Raw genomic sequence first — 18,792 nt, 5'->3', positions numbered from 1 at the left:
CCATTAACCCATCACCTACATTAGGTATTTCTCCTAATGCTATCTCTCCCCTAGCCCCCAACTCCCGAACAGGCCCAGGTGTGTAATGTTCCCCTCCCTGTGTCCATGTGCTCTCATTGTTCAACTCCTTACTTATGAGTGAAAACATGTGGTGCTTGGTTTTCTGTTCTTGTATTAGTTTGTTGAGAATGATGGTTTCCAGCTTCATCCATGACCCTGCAAAGAACATGAACTCATCCTTTTTTTACAGCTGCATAATATATTCCATGGTGCATATGTGCCATATTTTCTTTATCCAGTCTATCATTCGTGGGCATTTGGGTTGGTTCCAAGTCTTTGCTATTGTGAATAGTGCCGCAATAAATATACGTGTGCATGTGTCTTTACAGTAGAATGATTTATAATCCTTTGGGTATATACCCAGTAATGGGATTGCTGGGTCAAATGGTAGTTCTAATTCTAGATCCTTGAAGAATTGCCACACTGTCTTCCACAATTGTTGAACTAATTTACACTCCCACCAACAGTGTAAAAGCATTCCTATTTCTCTACATCCTCTCCAGCATCTGTTGTTTCCTGACTTTTTAATGATTGCCATTCTAACTGGCATGAGATGGTATCTCATTGTGGTTTTGATTTGCATTTCTTTAATGACCAGTGATGATGAGCTTTTTTTTCATGTGTTTGTTGGCTGCGTAAATGTCTTCTTTTGAGAAGTGTCTGTTTATATCCTTCACCCACTTTTTGATGGGGTTGTTTTTTTTCTTGTAAATTTGTTTAGGTTCTTTGTAGATTCTAGATACTAGCCCTTTGTCAGATGGATAGATTGCAAAAATTTTCTGCCATTCTGTAGATTGTTCACTCGGATGATAGTTTCTTCTGCTGTGCAGAAGCTCTTTAGTTTAATTAGATCCCATTTGTCAATTTTGGCTTTTGTTGCCTTTGATTTTGGTGTTTTGGTCATGAAGTCTTTGCCCATGCTTATGTCCTGAATGGTATTGCCTAGGTTTTCTTCTAGGGTTTTTATGGTTTTAGGTCTTATGTTTAAGTCTTTAATCCATCTTGAGTTAATTTTTGCATAAGGTACAAGGGAGGGGTCTAGTTTCAGTTTTCTGCATATATCTAGCCAGTTTTCCCAACACCATTTATTAAATAGAGAATCCTTTCCCCATTGCTTGTTTTTGTCAGGTTTATCAAAAATCAGATGGTTGTAGATTAAAAACTCCACATTACATTTTATGGGATGTCTTCTTTTTGGGTTCTTCAGTGAAGAGGGAGAGAGAGCAACAGAAGGGTGGAGGAGAACAGAAGGCATCTGATGAACATTTGTTTATATTGGTTAATGTTGTGTTCATTTGTAGACTCCAAGACAGTTATTGCTGTAGACCAGGTATTGACATTTTTTTTTTTTTTTTGTAAATAGCCAGATAGTAAGCATGTTCAATTTTTTCAGGATATGCATTCTTATTTAAGCTACTAAATTTTGCTGTTGCAATGGAAAAGCAGCTACAGTTAATATATAAAGTGATAGGTGTGGCTGTGTTGCAATAAAATGTTATTTACAAAAATAAACAGCAGGTTGGTTTTGTCCCAAAAGCCATAATTTATCCACTTCTGCATGTAGAGAGCTATTGACCTCATCACCTTGTACCTGATTTAGACATGCCTCAGATGCAGGGGTATCCCCTGAGGAATAATTCCTTAATGGCAAGGTCAGGTGGAACGTAGGACACTGAGAACACAGCTATCAGACCTTTATTTCTCTCTGACACAAACCTTATAAATGAGTAGTGTATGAGTGGAGGATTGGTCAATCTATTGTACCATTTCAAACCCTGACCTTTCTACAGCAAGCATAATTACAGGTAAAACTACTCGATTAATATATCAAGGGATCTGATCTTTTGTATCTTATTTTTATGTATGTGAATTGGATTTCTAGAGAACTGAACAGTACTTGAAGTCCTTCAGATATGTCACAAGCTTGGGAACAAATACATGCAACTTACTGCTGTGTTTTTTTTCCCTTGAAGAATCAAAGAGAGGAAAGGATATGGAACTGATTAGTTATGTAGGAGCTCTGTGAGACAACAAAAAGGCCATGCTAGGGAAGATTACAGAAAATGAACCAGTTCAGATGATGTTGGTGAGTTAATCTAGGGCCGTGTGGCATAAATTTATATAATTGAGTCCAGAATATTACCTTGGGCTCTGAGCCAGATGTTGCTCCTTCAAAACAGGCACCGCATGCTGCAGGAGATATCCTTCTGCCAAATGGCATTATCCATGAACAAAACCCTCTCTACCCCCTTTGATGGGCATTGGAGTATCTTCTCATGGAGTGTTAGGAACAAAACCAGTACAATAAATTTAAAGTATGAACACAACTTCCTAATTGGGCATTTACATCCTAGTTGAATGAAGGTCTAGGGGCATCCTGACTTTGAATACCAAAATCGAGCTAATATATTTACAATACTCTTCTGTTTGAATATGTCATAAAGTTTTAAAAAGTAGACCCTGGAATCACACAGCCTAAGTTCAAATCCTGGTTACTCACTTACTATGGGACCTTGAACATATTACTTAAGACCTCTGGATCTTGGTTTCTAAAACTTTAAAATTAGTTAAGTTGAAATAATGCATGGGAAGTGCTTAGTTCACTACCTGGCAGACAGCTTTCAAGATGTTAGCTGTTCATATTATTGTTTTACTTTTTACCTTCCCGAGTTATTGCCAATGTGAAGGTGAGAGTGTGTGGAATAGTATGAAGAAAGTGGTTTTGAAATCAGACAAATCTAAATTTAAACACTGTTTCAAAAATTCATTAGCTGTGTGACTATGAGCAGGTTACATACTTTAGCTTATTTCTCAATACATCATTCTGTTTTCTCTTTTATAAAACAGGAATAATTTTATGAATATATTATGAATAGAAATAATAATAAATAGGAGGATCCAATCTAACTAAATGTTAATTCTTGCCTTAAATCTGGCTGGACTTTGAAATAACTTATTTTTTAAATTTTAAAATATTTGTATTTTAATAGCTTTTGGGGTACAAGTGTTTTTTTGTTGTTGTTGCATGAATGAATTATGGAGTGGTGAATTCTGGGATTTTAGTGCACCCATCACCCGAGAAGTGTACATTGTACCTAACTGGTAGTTTTTTTCCAGAGTCCCATTCTTACCCTCCTCCTTCTGGGTCTCTAAAGTCCATTATATCATTATTATGCCTTTGTGTTCGATAGCTTAACTCCCATTTAAAAGTGAGAACATATGGTTTTAGATTTTCACTCCTGTTACTTCATTTAGAATAATAGCTTTCAAGTCCATCCAAGTTGCTGCAAGATACATGATTTTGTTCCTTTTTATGGCTGAGTAGTATTCCACATTTTCTTTATCTACTTATTAGTTTATGGGCATTTAGTTTGGTTCCACATTGTTAAAATGATGAACTGTGCTGCTATAGACATACATGTACAAATGTCTTCTTTGTATAATAACTTATTTTCCTTTGGGTAGATATCCAGTAGTGGGATTTCTAGATTGAATAATAGAACTACTTTTACCTCTTTAAGAAATATCCATACTGTTTTTCGTAGAAGTTGTACTAATTTACGTCCTATCCAGCAGTGTAAAACATTCCCTTTCCACCACATTCCCAACAACATCTACTATTTTTCTATTTATTGGTTATGGGCATTCTTGCAGGAGTAAGGTCGTATCCCATTGTGGTTTTGATTTGCATTTCCCCAATCATTACTAATGATAAGCATTTTTTTCTTACGTTTGTTGGCCATTTGCGTATCTTCTTTTGAGAATTGTCTATTCATGGCTTTTGTCCACTTTCTTCTTAATTGCTTTTTAAAATTTTTATTTTTTATTTCAATAGGTTTTTGTGGGACAAGTGGTGTTTGGTTACATGGATAAGTTCTTTAGTGGTGAGTTCTGAGATTCTGATGCATCCATCATGTGAGCAGAGTGCATTGTACCCAATACATAGTCTTTTATCCTTCACGCCCCTCCCACCCTTCCCCCGAATCCCCAAAGCTCATTGTAACATTCTTATGCTTTTGCATCCTCGTAGCTTAGCTCCCACTTATGAGTGAGAACATTCAGTGTTTGGTTTTCCATTCCATATTTCACTTAGAATAATGGTCTCCAATTCCATCCAGGTTGCTGCTACTGCCATTATTTCATTCCATTTTATGGCTGAATAGTATTTCATGGTATACCATGTGATATATATGTGAGATATCTATATATAGATATATAGCTGTGTGACTATGGACAGGTTACATACATATCTATATATAGATATCTCACATATATATCACATGGTATACCATGAAATATATATATATATCACATTGTATTTATCCAGTCATTGATTGATTGGAATTTGGACTGGTTTCATATTGTTGCAATTGTGAATTGTGCGGCCACAAACATGCGTGTGCAAGTGTCTTTTTCGTATAAAGACTTCTTTTCCTCTGGGTAGGTACCCAGTAGTGGAATTGCTGAATCAAATGATAGATCTACTTTTAGTTCTTTAAGGAATTTCCACACCATTCTCCATTGTGGGTGTACTAGTTTACATTTCCACCAACAGTGTAAAAGTGTTTCTTTTTCACCATATCCATGCCAACATTATTATTTTTTGATTTTTTTTATTATGGCCATTCTTGCAGGCGTAAGGTGGTATCTCATTGAGGTTTTGATTTCTATTTCACTGATCATTAGTGATGTTGAGCATTGTTTTAATATGTTTGTTGGCCATCTGTATATCTTCTTTTGAGAATTGTCTATTCATGTCCTTAGCCCACTTTTTGATGGGATTGTTTATTTTTTTTCTTGCTGATTTGAGTTCCTTGTAGATCCTGGATATTAGTTATTTGTTGGTTGCATAGTTTGCAAAGATTTTCTCCTACTCTGTGGGTTGTCTGTTAACTCTGCTGACTATTTCTTTTGCTGTGCAAAACTTTTTAGTTTAATTAAATTCTATCTATTTATCTTTGTTTTTGTTGCAATTGCTTTGGGTTCTTGGTCATGAAGTATTTGCCTAAGACAGTGTCTACAAGGGTTTTTCTGATGTTATCTTCTAGAATTTTTATGGTTTCAGATCCTGGATTTAAGTCTTTGACCCATCTTGAGTTGATTTTTGTGTAAGGTGAGAGATGAGGATTCAGTTTCATTCTTGTATATATGGTTTGCCAATTACCCCAGCGCCATTTGTTGAGTAGAGTGTCCTTTCCCCAGTTTATGTTTTTGTTTGCTTTGTTGAAGCAAACAAAATCACTTGAAGCAAAAAATCACTTGACTGTAAGTATTTGGCTTTATTTCTGTATCCTGTATTCTGTTCCATTGGTCTGTGTGCCTATTTTTATTACCACTACCATGCTTTGCCCATGTTTTGATGGGATTATTACTGTTATTATTATTTGCTAATAAGTTTGAGTTCTTTGTAGATTCTAGATACTAGCCCTTTGTTAGATGAATAGTTTGCAAATATTTCCTTCCACATTGTAGTTTGTCTGTTTACTGATTATTATTGCTATTATTTTTGCTGTGAAGAAGCTTTTTACTTTAATTAGGTCCCATTTATTTATTTTTGGTCTTGTTGCATTTGCTTTTGGGGTTTTAGTCATGAATTTTTTGCCTAGGCCAATGTCTAGAAGTTTTTCCAACGTTGTCTTCTAAAATTTTATAGTTTCATGTCCTATATATAAGTCTTAATCCATCTCAAGTTGATTTTTGTTTAAAGTGGGAGACAGGGATCTAGTTTTATTTTTCTACAAGTGGCTTGCCAGTTTTCCCAGCATAATTTATTAAATAAGTTAATATTTTTGTATGCTTTGTTGAAAATCAGTTGGGTGTATGTACCTGGCTTTATTTCTGGGTTCTTTATTCTGTTCTATTGGTCTATGTGTCTACTTTTATACTACTACCACGCTGTTTTGATAGCTACAGTCTTGTAATGGAATTTGAGGTTAGGTAATGTGATGCCTTTTGATTTGTCACTTTGCTGAGGATTGCTTTGGCTCTTCAGGCTCTTTTTTTATTACATATGAATTCAAGGATTTTTTTTCTAATTCTGTGAAATATGATGTTGATATTTTGATGGGAATTGCATTAAATCTGTAGATTGTTTTGGGCAGTATGGTCATGTTTGCATATTGATTCTTTCAATCCATAAGCATGGAATGTGTTTCCATTTGTTTGTGTCATGTATGATTTCCCTCTGCAGTTTATTGGAGTTTTCCTTGTAGAGATCTTTCACCTCCTTGGTGAGATTCCTAGGTATATTCCTAGATATTTTCCCTTTTTTGCATTTCTTGTAAAAGAAATGAGTTCTTGATTTGATTCTCAGTTTGGTTGTTGTTAGTGTATACCAGTGCTGCTGATTTGTGTACACTGATTTGTAACCTGAGACTTTACTGAATTTGTTTATAAAGTTCAGGAGTCTTTTGGAGGAGTCTTTAGGATTTTCAAGGAATATGATCATAGCATCTGCAAACAGCAATAATTTGACTTTCTCTTTTCAATTTGGATGCCCTTTATTTCTTTCTCTTGCTTATTTCTCTGGCTAGGACTTCCAGAACTAAGTTGAATAGGAGTGGTGAAAGCAAGCACCCTTGTCTTTTTTCTGTTTTCAGGGGAATGCTTTCAACTTTTCCCCATTCAGTATCATATTGGCTGTGGGTTTGCTACATACAGTTTTTATTAATTTGAGGTAAGTAACTTTTATGCCTAGTTTGAGAGTTTTTATCATAAAGGAATTCCAGATTTTGTTGAATGCTTTTTCTGCATCTACTGAGATAATAATTTTTTTTAAATTCTGCTTATGTGGTGCATCACATTGATTGAATTATGTATGTTAAACTATCTCTGCATCCTTTGGTTGAAACTGACTTGATCATGATGTATTATCTTTTTGATGTGCTGTTGGATTCAGTTAGCTAGTATTTTGTTGAAGATTTTTGCATCTATGTTCATCAGGGAAATTGGTCTGTAGTTTGTTGTGCCCTTTCCTGGTTTTAGTATCAGGGTGATACTAGCTTCATATAATGATGTAGGGAGGAGTCCCTCTTTCTCAATCTTTGAATAGTTTCAGTAGGATTAGTACCAATCCTTCTTTCAATGTCTAGTAGAATTCATCTGTGAATCCATCTGGTCCTGGGTTTTTTATTTGTTTGCAATTTTTAAATTACTGATTCAATCTTGCTGCTTGTTATTGGTGTGTTCAGGGTTTCTATGTATTCCTGATTTAATCTAGGAAGGTTATGTGTTACGAGGAATGTATCCATTTCCTCTAGTGTATCTAGTTTGTACACATAAAGGTGTTCCTAGTAGTCTTGAATGATGTTTTGTATTTCTGTGGTGTCAGTTGTAATGTCTCCAGTTTCATTTCCAACTGAGGCTATTTGGATCTTCTTTGTTCTTTTTTTTTTTTCTTTGAGAAGGTTCTTGCTTGGTCACCCAGGCTGGAGTGCAGGGCCCAATCTCAGCTCACTGCAGCCTTGACTTCCCAGGCTCAAGCAATCCTTCCACTTTAGCCTCCCATGTAGCTGGGGCTGCTGGCACAAACCTACCATACGTGGTTAATTTTTTTATTTTTTTGTAGAGACGAGGTTTTGCCATGTTGCCCATGCTGGTCTCAAACTCCTAAGTTCAAGTGATCTGCCACCTTTGGCCTCCCAAAGTGCTGGGATTACAGGTGTGAGACACTACACTGGGCCTTCTCTCTACTTTATTTGGTTAGTCTAGCTAATGGTCTATTTTATTTAGCTTTTTTTAAACCAGATTTTTATTTCATTGATCTCATGTAATTTTCTAATTTAAATTTCCTTTAGTTCTGCTCTGACCTGTTATTTCTTTTCTTCTGTTAGTTGTACATTTTTTTGTTTTTGTTTCTCTAGTTCCTTGAGGTATGACATTAGGTTTTCAATTTGTGCTCTTTCAGACTTTTTGATGTAGGCTTTTTGCACTATAAACTTTCCTTTTAGCAGTGCTTTTGCTGTATCCCAGAGGTTTTGATAACTTGTGTCACTATAATTGAATTTGAAGAACTTTTAAATTTCCATCTGGATTTCGTTGTTAAGCTAGATGTCATTCAGGAACCAATTATTTGATTTCCATACATTTGCACAGCTTTGAATGTTCTTTTTAGTGTTGACTTCTAATATTATTCTGCTGTGGTCTGATAAGATATTGATACAATTTTAATTTTGTAAAATTTATTGAGACTTGTTTTGTTGCCTATTGTGTGGTCTATCTTGGAGAATGCTCCATGTGCTGATGAGAAGAATGTATATTCTGCAGTTCTTGGGTAAAATGTTCTATAAATATCTGTTAAGCCCATTTGTTCTAGCACGTCATTTAAGTCCATTGATTCTTTGTTGACTATCTGTCTTGAAGATCTGTCAGTAGTGTATTGATCTGTCTAGTGCTGCCAGTAGTGTATTGAAGATTCCCACTATTATTGTGTTGCTTTCTATCTCACTTCTTAGGTCTAGTAGTAATTGTTTTATGAATCTGTGAGCTCCACTATTAGGTGCACACAAATTTAGGATTGTAATGCCTTCTTATTGGATTGATTCTTTTTTTTCTATTTTTTAAATTTACTTCAAGTTCCAGGATACGTGTGCAGAATATGCAGGTTTTACATAGGTATACATATTTCATGGTGGTTTGCTGCATCTGTCAACCCATCATCTATGTTATAAGCCTCATATGCATTTGCTATTTGTCCTAATACTCTCCCTCCCTTAGCTCCTTAAAACCTGACAGGCCCCAGTGTGTGTTGCTCCCCTACCTCTATCCATGTGTTTTCATTGTTCAACTCTTACTTGTGAGTGAGAATATGCAGTATTTAGTTTTCTGTTCCTGTGCTAGTTTGCTGAGGATGATGGCTTCCAGCTTCATCCATGTCCCTGCAAAGGATATTATCTCATTCTTTTTATGGCTGCATAGCATTGCATAGTGTATATGGACAACATTTTCTTTATCCAGTCTAACAATGGTGGGCATTTAGGTTGCTCCCATGTCTTTTCTATTGTAAATAGTGCTGCAATAAACATACATGTGCATGTGTCTTTATATTAGAATAATTTATACTAATTTTGGTATATAACCAGTAATGGGATTGCTGGGTCAAATGGTATTTCTGGTTCTAGATCTTAGAAGAATCGTCTTCCACAATGGTTGAACTAATTTACATTCCCATCAACAGTATGAAAGCATTCCTATTTCTCCACAGCCTTGCCAGCATCTATTGTTTCCTGACATTTTAGGAATCACCATTCTGACTGGCGTGAGATTGTATCTCATTGTGGTTTTGATTCGTGTTTTTCTTTTTTTTTAAATTTTAATTTAAAAAAATTTCTTTTTATTATTATACTTTAAGTTCTAGGGTAAATGTGCACAACGTGCAGGTTTGTTACATATGTATACATGTGCTATGTTGGTGTACTGTACCCATTAACTCATCATTTACATGAAGTATATCTCCTAATGCTATCCCTCCCCCCGTCCCCTCCACACAATAGGACCCGGTGTGTGATGTTCCCCTTCCTGTGTCCAAGTGATCTCATTGTTCAATTCCACCTGTGAGTGAGAACATGCGGTGTTTGGTTTTCTGTTCTTGTGATAGTTTGCTGAGAATGATGGTTACCAGCTGCATCCATGTCCCTACAAAGGACACAAACTCATCCTTTTTTATGGCTGCATAGTATTCCATGGTGTATATGTGCCACATTTTCTTAATCCAGTCTGTCACTGATGGACATTTGAGTTGATTCCAAATCTTTGCTATTGTGAATAGTGCTGTGATAAACATACGTGTGCATGTATCTTTATAGCAGCATGATTTATAATCCTTTGGGTATATATGCCCAGTAATGGGATGGCTGGGTCAAATGGTATTTCTAGTTCTAGATCCTTGAGGAATCGTCATACTGTGTTCCACAATGGTTGAACTAGTTTATAGTCCCACCAACAGTGTAAAAGTGTTCCTATTTCTCCACATCCTGTACAGCACCTGTTGTTTCCTGATTTTTTAATGATTGCATTTCTAACTGGTGTGAGATGGTATCTCATTGTGGTTTTGATTTGCATCTCTCTGATGGCCAGTGATGATGAGCATTTTTTCATGTGACTGTTGGTTATATGAATGTCTTCTTTTGAGAAGTGTCTGTTCATATCCTTTGCCCACTTTTTGATGGGGTTGTTTGCCTTTTTCTTGTAAATTTGTTTGAGTTCTTTGTAGGTTCTGGATATTAGCCCTTTGTCAGATGAGTAGATTGCAAAAATTTTCTCCCATTCTGTAGGTTGCCTGTTCACTCTGATGGTAGTTTCTTTTGCTGTGTAGAAGCTCTTTAGTTTAATTAGCTCCCATTTGTCAATTTTGGCTTTTGTTGCTGTTGCTTTTGGTGTTTTAGACATGAAGTCTTTGCCCATGCCTATGTCCTGAATGGTATTCCCTAGGTTTTCTTCTAGGGTTTTTGTGGTTTTAGGTCTAACATTTAAGTCTCTAATCCATCTTGAATAAATTTTCGTATAAGGAGTAAGGAAAGAATCCAGTTTCAGCTTTCTACTTATGGCTAGCCAATTTTCCCAGCACCATTTATTAAATAGGGAATCTTTTCCACATTTCTTGTTTTTGTCAGGTTTGTCAAAGATCAGATGGCTGTAGATGTGTGGTATTATTTCTGAGGCCTCTGTTCTGTTCCATTGGTCTATATCTCTGTTTTGGTACCAGTACCATGCTGTTTCGGTTACTGTAGATTTGTAGTATAGTTTGAAGTCAGGTAGCATGATGCCTCCAGCTTTGTTCTTTTGGCTTAGGATTGTCTTTGCAATGTGGGGTCTTTTTTGGTTCCATGTGAACTTTAAAGCAGTTTTTTCCTATTCTGTGAAGAAAGTTATTGGTAGCTTAATGGGGATGGCATTGAATCTATAAATTACCTTGGGCAGTATGGCCATTTTCACGATATTGATTTTTCCTATCCATGAGCATGGTATGTTCTTCCATTTATTTGTGTCCTCTTTGATTTCACTGAGCAGTGGTTTGTAGTTCTCCTTGAAGAGTTCCTTTATATCCTTTGTAAGTTGGATTCCTAGGTATTTTATTCTTTTGAAGCTATTGTGAATGGGAGTTCATTCATGATTTGGCTCTCTGTTTGTCTGTTACTGGTGTATAAGAATGCTTGTGATTTTTGCACATTAATTTTGTATCCTGAGACTTTGCTGAAGTTGCTTATCAGCTTAAGGAGATTTTGGGCTGAGACAATGGGATTTTCTAAATATACAATAATGTCATCTGCAAACAGGGACAATGTGATTTCTTCTTTTCCTAACTGAATAACTTTGATTTCTTTCTCTTGCCTGATTGCCCTAGCTAGAACTTCCAACACTATGTTGAATAGGAGAGGTGAGAGAGGGCATCCCTGTCTTGTGCCAGTTTTCAAAGGGAATGCTTCCAGTTTTTGCCCATTCAGCATGATATTGGCTGTGGGTTTGTCATAAATAGCTCTTATTATTTTGAGATACGTTCCATCAATACCAAATTTATTGAGAGTAAAGCACAGTATTAGGGTGGGAGTTACCTGATTTTCCAGGTGTTGTGTGTCTCAGTTTCCGTTGTCTAGGAAAAGGAATTCCCTTCCCTCTTGTGCTTCCCACGTGAGGCGATGCCTCGCCCTTTTTCAGCTCTTGCTGGTTGGGCTGCACTTGTGGACCAGCATCAACTGTCCGACACACCCCAGTGAGATGAACCCAGTACCTCAATTGAAAACGCAGAAATCACCTGTCTTCTGTGTCACTCACACTGTGAGCTTGAGGCTGGAGCTGTTCCTATTTGGCCATCTTGGGTGCCCTGATTTGTATTTTTCTAATGATCAGTGATGTTGAGCTTTCTTCAAAAAGTCTGTTAGCTGCATAAATGTCTTCTTTTGAGAAGTGTCTGTTCATATCCTTGGCCCCCTTTTCGATGGAGTCTTTTTGTTTTGTTTTGTTTTTTGTAGATTTGTTTAAGTTTCTTGCAAATTCTGGATATTAGACTTTTGTCAGATAAATAGATTGCAAAAATTTTCTCCCATTCTATAGGTTGCCTTTCACTCTGATGATAGTTTCTTTTGCTGTGCAGAAGCTCTTCAGCATAATTAGATCCCATTTGTCAATTTTAGCTTTTGTTGCAATTGCTTTTGGCATTTTCGTCATGAATCTTTGCCTAAGCCTATGTCCTCAATGGCATTGCCTAAGTTTTATTCTAGGGTTTTTATGGTTTTGAGTTTTACATTTTAGTCTTTAATCCACCTTAAATTAATTTTTGTTTAAGGTGTAAGGAAGGGGTCCACGTTCAGTTTTCTGCATATGGCTAGCCAGTTTTTCCAGAACCATTTATTAAAGAGAGACTCCTTTCCCCATTGCTTGTTTTTGTCAGGTTTGTTGAAGATCAGATGGTTGTAGATGTGTGGTGTTATTTCTGACATCTCTGTTCTGTTCTATTGGTCTGTATGTCTGTTTTGGGACCAGTACCATGCTGTTTTGGTTACTGTAGACTTGTAGTATATTTTGAAGTCAGGTAGCATAATGTCTCCAGGTTTTTTTTTTCCTTAAGATTATCTTGGTTATATGTGCTCTTTATTTTCATTCCATATGAATTTAAAGTAGTTTTTTTTTTTATAATTCTATGAAGAATGTCGATGGTAGTTTGATGGGAATCGCATTGAATCTACAAATTACTTTGGGCAGTATGGCCATTTTCACGATACTAATTCTTCCTTTCCATGAGGATTGGATTATTTTTTTCATTTGTTTGTGTCCTCTTTTATTTTCTTGAGCAGTGGATTATAGTTCTCTTTGAAGAGGTTCTTCACATCCTTTGTTAGCTGTGTTTCTGGGTATTGTATTCTTTTTGTAGCAATTGTGAATTAAAGTTCATTTATGATTTTGCTTTCTGCTTGCCTATTGTTGGTGTGTAAGAATGCTTGTGATTTTTGTACAGGGATTTCATATCCTGAGACTTTGCTGAAGTTGCTTATCAGCTTAAAGAGCTTGAGGCTGAGATGAGGTGGTTTTCTAAATATAGAATCACGTCATCTGCAAACAGAGACAATTTGACTTTCTCTCTTAGTATCTGAGTACTCTTTATTTTTTTATCTTGCCTAATTGCCTTGGCCAGAACTTCCAATACTAAGTTGAATAGGAGTGGTGAGAGAGGGCAACCTTGTCTTGTGCTGGTTTTCAAAGCGAATGCTTCCAGCTTTTGTCCATTCAGTATGACATTCACTGTCAGTTAGTCATAAATAGCTCTTATTATTTTGAGGTATGTTTCATCAATATCTAGTTTATTGAGAGATTTTAACATGAAGGGATGTTGAATTTTATCAAAGGCTTTTTCTGTATCTATAATTAAGCTATCTTATAGCTTAATTCAGTTCTGTATCTACTGAGATAATCATGTGGTTTTTATCATTTGTTCTGTTTATGTAATGTATTACATTTACTGATTTGCGTATGTTGAACCAGCCTTGAATCCCAAAGAAGAAGCTGACATGATTGTGGTGGATAAGCATTTTGATGTGCTGCTGGATTCAGTTTACCAATATTTGATTGAGGATTTTCACATCAATGTTCATCAGGGATATTGGTGTAATGTTTTCTTTCTTTGTTGTGTATCTGCAGGATTTGATATAAAGATGATACTAGCCTCATAAAATGAGTTAGGGAGGAGTCTCTCCTTTTTAATTGTTTGGAATAGCTTTAGAATTCTTGGTGCTTTCTTTTTATTTATTTATTTATTTATTTATTTTTAATTTTTTTTTAAATTATATTTGAAGTTCTAGGGTACATGTGCATAACGTGCAGGTTTGTTACATATGTATACTTGTGCCATGTCGGTGTGCTGCACCCATCAACTCGTCAGCACCCATCAATTCGTCATTTATATCAGGTATAACTCCCAATGCAATCCCTCCCCCCTCCCCCCTCCCCATGATAGGCCCCGGTGTGTGATGTTCCCCTTCCCGAGTCCAAGTGATCTCATTGTTCAGTTCCCACCTATGAGTGAGAACATGCGGTGTTTGGTCTTCTGTTCTTGTGATAGTTTGCTAAGAATGATGGTTTCCAGCTGCATCCATGTCCCTACAAAGGAGGCAAACTCATCCTTTTTTATGGCTGCATAGTATTCCATGGTGTATATGTGCCACATTTTCTTAATCCAGTCTGTCACAGATGGACATTTGGGTTGATTCCAAGTCTTTGCTATTGTGAATAGTGCCGCAATAAACATACGTGTGCATGTGTCTTTATAGCAGCATGATTTATAATCCTTTGGGTATATACCCAGTAGTGGGATGGCTGGGTCATATGGTACATCTAGTTCTAGATCCTTGAGGAATTGCCATACTGTTTTCCATAATGGTTGAACTAGTTTACAATCCCACCAACAGTGTAAAAGTGTTCCTATTTCTCCATATCCTTTCCAACACCTGTTGTTTCCTGACTTTTTAATGATTGCCATTCTAACTGGTGTGAGATGGTATCTCATTGTGGTTTTGATTTGCATTTCTCTGATGGCCAGTGATGATGAGCTGATAAGTAGCTTCAGCAAAGTCTCAGGATACAAAATTAATGTGCAAAAATCACAAGCATTCTTATACACCAGTAACAGACAAACAGAGAGCCAAATCATGAAGGAACTTCCATTCACAATTATTTCAAAGAGAATAAAATACCTAGGAATCCAACTTACAAGGGATGTAAGGGACCTCTTCAAGGAGAACTACAAACCACTGCTCAGTGAAATCAAAGAGGACACAAACAAATGGAAGAACATACCATGCTCATGGATAGGAAGAATCAATATCGTGAAAATGGCCATACTGCCCAAGGTTATTTATAGATTCAATGCCATCCCCATCAAGCTACCAATGAGTTTCTTCACAGAATAGGAAAAAACTGCTTTAAAGTTCATATGGAACCAAAAAAGAGCCCACATTGCCAAGACAATCCTAAGTCAAAAGAACAAAGCTGGAGGCATCACGCTACCTGACTTCAAACTATACTACAAGGCTACAGTAACCAAAACAGCATGGTACTGGTATCAAAACAGAGATATAGACCAATGGAACAGAACAGAGTCCTTAGAAATAATATTCTGGTTGTTGTAGCAATGTGCTCATTGCGTGAGCAAGTTTACTGCTTCATATGGGGTTGGGATGGTAAAGGGCTCTTTAAGCATGTCTCATTCCCCTGTGATGTGCACTATTAATTAATTTATTTATTTATATTTCCCCAGTATTTCATTTAATGATTTGATGATTCAGGCTTCAGGCCAGTAGGGTAGGTGTCCCTGGTTAGAAATTGGTTGTGGCTAAAGCTAGTGGGTAAGTGCAATACCCAATTGTGGGCAGAGGTCGTAGCCTTGACAGAAGTGGCTGGAAAAGCTCTCAGTGAGTCACAGTGAGGTCTTATTAGGGGCAAAGGTTGGAGTCACCTCAGTTCCTCTGCCAGGTAAACAGGAAAGTCACCCACTAGTCAGACACATTCTGGTCCTAGTGCTCCAGCTATTCAGATCAGACAGTTACCTCTTTTCATCTGCATGAATGTTGATGTTTCAAGTAGAGAGGAGTTATGACTCTGTCTCTCATTCGAGCCTGAACTTGGAGGATGTTCCTCGTGAAGGGATGCAGTTACCCTGATGTGTTCCAGAAAAGCTGTCTATAGTTGCACCCATGCCAAGCTTTCATGGGAGAAGCCCCAAATGTGCTTGCAGTGTTGGACAAGGTGGAAAGCATGTCTCCTCCAAGACCCTTCATGTGCACCAGAGTTGTCTGACTATTGAGTTAGACCTGAAATCTTTCCTTGCTGAGCCCAGCACTGCAATTATTATGACTCTACGGAAAGATACTTCCCACCAGCGGAAAGATCTAGTGCTCAAGGCCCGCCGTTCAGATTCTTTTGTCCCATGGGGTGTTCTTTTGATGTGGCACACTCCCACTTTTCCTAAGAGTGGGAGTCTCTGGGAGCAAGACTATTGTGAATGTTGTTGCTCCTTTGGGACTAGCTGCCCAGTGAAGTTTCCATACTTCAAGGTGGTGCTGGAAAATGTCTGCAGTGGATCCAGTGATACGATCTGTCCTCACGTCTTCCAGTAATGGGTAGCAGCACCAGCTCTAATGAGAGTGGCAGGGGAGTAATGTGGACTCTGAGATTACTTAGTTATTGAAACCCTTAGTGTGTTGGCTTTCATGATGGCCAGTTATAGTAGTAATAAACTGGTCATGTGGACAGACTCAGGAGCTTCTGATTAGCCAGTGATACAGGAAGTGGTGATAGCTGAGACTGTGTAGCCGTTTTCTCCTTCCCGGGAGCAGTATTATTCTACCAGGAGATGTTGTAATGGACTGTGTTGGTTGGCCTCCAGCCAGGAGGTGGTACTTGCAAAAGAGCATTGGCTGCAGTAGTAGTAGTGGGAATTTTGCTTGCCTTATGTTGCCCAGGGTGGTCACTCTGGTTTCTCGGACAATGAGCAGGGCCTTATGTAGTTCTCTCATATAGCTCCTAAGAGTTTCTGTCCTTTATGTTAAGCTACCAGGGCAGAGACAGGGCAAAATTAGGTAGGGGCTTGGTCAGGTATGTCTGTGCTCTGAGTCTCCATGTGCAGGGTAAGCAGTAGCCCTTGTGGATGTCAGGTGGTGGAAGCAGTTCTCAGGTCACTCAGTTGATGTTCCAGAAGGGAGTGTTGCTGCCTCTGCTGTGCAGAAGAGTTCACACAGGGAATAGGGAGTAGCAGTGGTAAGCTGCACACAAATTCCACACACTTGGAAAATTACATCCACTCCTGCAGTGTTCCACTAGTAGGAGTGGGCTAAGTTCCAGACATCTTGCACTCAGAACTCACAACTGCTCTGAGTCATAACCTTCTCCACAGCATAGCAACCACAGCCTTCAGGCCATGGCTTTCCCTGTTCACTACAAAGCCAGGTGCCTGACTCCTGCACTTATGGCTCCTGTATTCACAGAGGCAGCCTGCTTTTCATTCTCTCTCACCCGGCCCTGGCCAAAGGAGTTTATCATCCCCACCCAAGATTATATCATAAAACCTACTTGGGAGCTGCTTTCAACCCATGACCACTGCTTAAACTATTTGGCTGTCCTTCACAGGGTTCCCTATGAGAAACAGTAAGGAATGGTTTCCCTCAGTCCATGCTGGAAACTGGGAGTGCATGCAAGGGTCTTCCTGCCACTGTTTCTACTTATATTCCAAGATAGTTCATAAGTCTATTACTGTGCTGAAGAGCATTAAGGCCTTTCCTGTGGCTTGGACTTTTAAGATCCTCAGTGGGAGCGTGTGTCTCAGAGGCAGTGCCTCTCCCCTCATACTCTGAGGACTCACAGCCTTTTGCCTAACTCACTGTGTAGGTTGCAGCCTCCTACTTCCTTCAAAGGATCTGTAGATTCCTTTGGTTTTCCTGTTAAGTTCCTGTGACACTTTTTGAAAAAAGTTCACAGTGTGAATCTCTAGACACTGTTTTGTCCTTCTAAGTGGGAGAGATATGTTAGCAATGCCTGTAATCTATCATCTTGGAAATAAAACACAAATGAAATAGTTTTAAAAGTAGAATATATTTTGTCTCTGTTTTCTGAGTTTTTCATAACACCCTGGATATTGCAATGTCTCCTTTCCCTTTGAATTCGTACTAATGGTTTCCTAACTTAATTTCTCCATTCACAAAATTCTGGGTTTCATAACTCTTGAGACTGGGACCCTAAGGAAACAGAATCCAAGGAAGATGAAGTACTCTAATCTTGGAGTACGCAGCTACGATAAGGAAACTGAAGGAAATCAAGGTAATAAATAGAGCTAGAGAATGTATCCACTCTGACATAGGGCTGAATCACTATCTTCTTTGGGGATTCTAAGGAGAACACACAGTTCTACATCCTTCATGTCCAACACAAGAAACACTCTCCTTTTTCAAAGCTGTACGCCTGTTGGCAGGTTCTTCTTCAAGTTTTTCCAATACCCTATCACCATTTTCTCCATAATGTTCTAGAGTATCAGCTTATAAGAAATTATATTATTTAGCCACCAAGGATTCAAAGCTGCTAGTATCACTATGTGTGGACACACAATCTGGTAAGGATTAGTGTTTCTATAAGTGACCTTCAGACTACCTGTAAGACCTAGAAACCCTTCTGAACTACCAAAGATATACTGGAATTAACAGAAAGAGAATTTAAGTACATGATTGTTGAATCTTAAACTGTATCAAGTGATTTGAATTGTGCTCAAAATTTTTAATGCTGCTAAACCCTCCATGTTTTCATGGTAAATATGTAGAATACTCAACCAAAACATTCATTCTGGTGCCTGCTGAAAGACCAAGGATGGGCTGTATTAGATTTGTCTACTGCAACAATCTGTCACTAAATAAGATTGGGCTTGATAGCAACTTGCTGTTACAGTATATACTAAACAGAGGAATGCCTTCCTTGGAACAGAAGGTGGGCCACTATTACATGTGCTATTTACTCAGTGACTTTTAATATCTCTGTGGGTAAACTTAGGTTTTCAAATAATGTTCTACTGAAGTTGCCCTTAGGAAAGAAGTCTGCTACATAAGTATATGCACAAACACCTCTTGTGTATTGGACCATAGCTAATCTTTGCCCTCCACACAATTATCTTCTTATCCCATGCTGATTGTCCAGCTTAATTTCCCACAGCTACCCAACAAAAAGTTTTGATTTCATTGAAGTTTACTATTGCCAATATTTTTG

This window comes from Trachypithecus francoisi, unplaced genomic scaffold, assembly GCF_009764315.1.
Source record: "Trachypithecus francoisi isolate TF-2019V2 unplaced genomic scaffold, Tfra_2.0 Lachesis_group6, whole genome shotgun sequence".
NCBI classification, from domain to species: Eukaryota; Metazoa; Chordata; class Mammalia; order Primates; family Cercopithecidae; genus Trachypithecus; species Trachypithecus francoisi.
This window is presented reverse-complemented; position numbering follows the sequence as displayed.